Raw genomic sequence first — 1,605 nt, forward strand, 5'->3', positions numbered from 1 at the left:
ATTAGCTTGTTACCTTGTGGTGAACCATGAAGTGATAATCAAATTTGGTTTTGCCCTTTGCTGCTGGTTGGATTTATTGATTAGTTGACCTTATAAAGATTCCCTGCCAGATTAAGTAAATACATTTCTACTTGCTTTTTTGCATTTGAAGCATCAGTTCTGATAATTTTATTCTTTGCTGGAAGAGACTTGCAAGGTTATTAGAAGCCTAATATAATGATGACTTATGTGTCAAACCTCTGCCTTTCCAGATCACATTTCCTTCTTCATTTGTGGAGAGGTATGACATATTCATATGATTCTGACTAGCATTTAGGGGAATGTAGAAATCCCTCCCTATTTCACTGTACACAAGTGTTTTGCAAAATAAGCATGTTGAAGATCCTTTCAGACAACAGTTTGACTGTTGAGATTTTCCTAAAACTTGTGAAAGAGCTCCACTGATGAGAGAAAGGTAAGACATTGTTGTGTGAAAAGATCAAATAGGAAATCACATTTAAAACACAACAGTGCTAGGACAATCATTCTACCTCACAAAGAAGCAGAGTGGTGGAGGAGGAGCTTTGTTTGCTTTGAAGTTCTCCATTAAAATTAATAGGGATTTGTATGACTTAACATTTCATTATAATTTATACTTCGTTCACATTACAGTAGGTTTTAGTCGGGAAACCTTTTGAAGACACGGCATTGAAAAATCTGTAATTCATGTGAGTGAAATAATGCATCTTAATGGCTTTTGGCTGGGCAAAATTAGACACATGTGAGCAAGATTAATGGAATCCCCCCATCAGGATAATGTTTTGCATGCCTCTGAGCATCTGCCCTACAAAGCCACAGCTGTGAAAGCTGCTCCTGTTGTAAATTAGTACCTGCTCTTGGAGATACTGCTCATCCTGGGAGAGTATTGTTTCACTAGGGGCAGAGAAGGGAAGAGTACAGAGTGAAGCTGAGTCAGTAGGGCATCCATACCACCAGTGGCACAGTAGTGATCTTGTAAGCACAACTTACTTATCTCAGTGGAGGGAATGAATTAGGTAGAAACTTTTTTCAAGAGCATTGTCAAATCATAGAAGTGTTTTTCATCTGTGGAGTCAGTATTGCTTATATTTCCTGCCTGTCTGCATTGCTTCTTTATATACAGATTTACTTTGAGTGCACATTTATGCAGGGAGGAAGATTCCAGTCAACATAAGCAAAAGCAGAATAGTCCTGTAACTTCTTAAAACAGAAAACGTTGTCTGCTGCAGTGTGCTAAGAGGGAAAGGGACCTCCTCACCTGTCACTTACACAATCCATAATCCAAGTCATGATGTGACGTGACATTAGTACTTCACTGCTTTCCTCTACTGAATAAAAACTTGTATTTTCAATGTTGATTTGGCAAGTTAGACTAAGGAACCAAAATAAAGGAAAAATACTACCTACCCAGTGGCAGTTCACTCAGAAAATGCATGTTTCTCAAGAGGGTCTACGCAACATGGGAGAAGGTGCAAGTGAAAGGAACTGTCCCAGTCTGTCAGACTTAAGTCGTTGTAAAGCAATCACAAAAACAGTGTCACCTAAAGGGAGCCATGTAAAGTTCCAGTGAAAACTTCTCTTAATTTT

This window comes from Parus major, chromosome 6, assembly GCF_001522545.3.
Source record: "Parus major isolate Abel chromosome 6, Parus_major1.1, whole genome shotgun sequence".
NCBI classification, from domain to species: Eukaryota; Metazoa; Chordata; class Aves; order Passeriformes; family Paridae; genus Parus; species Parus major.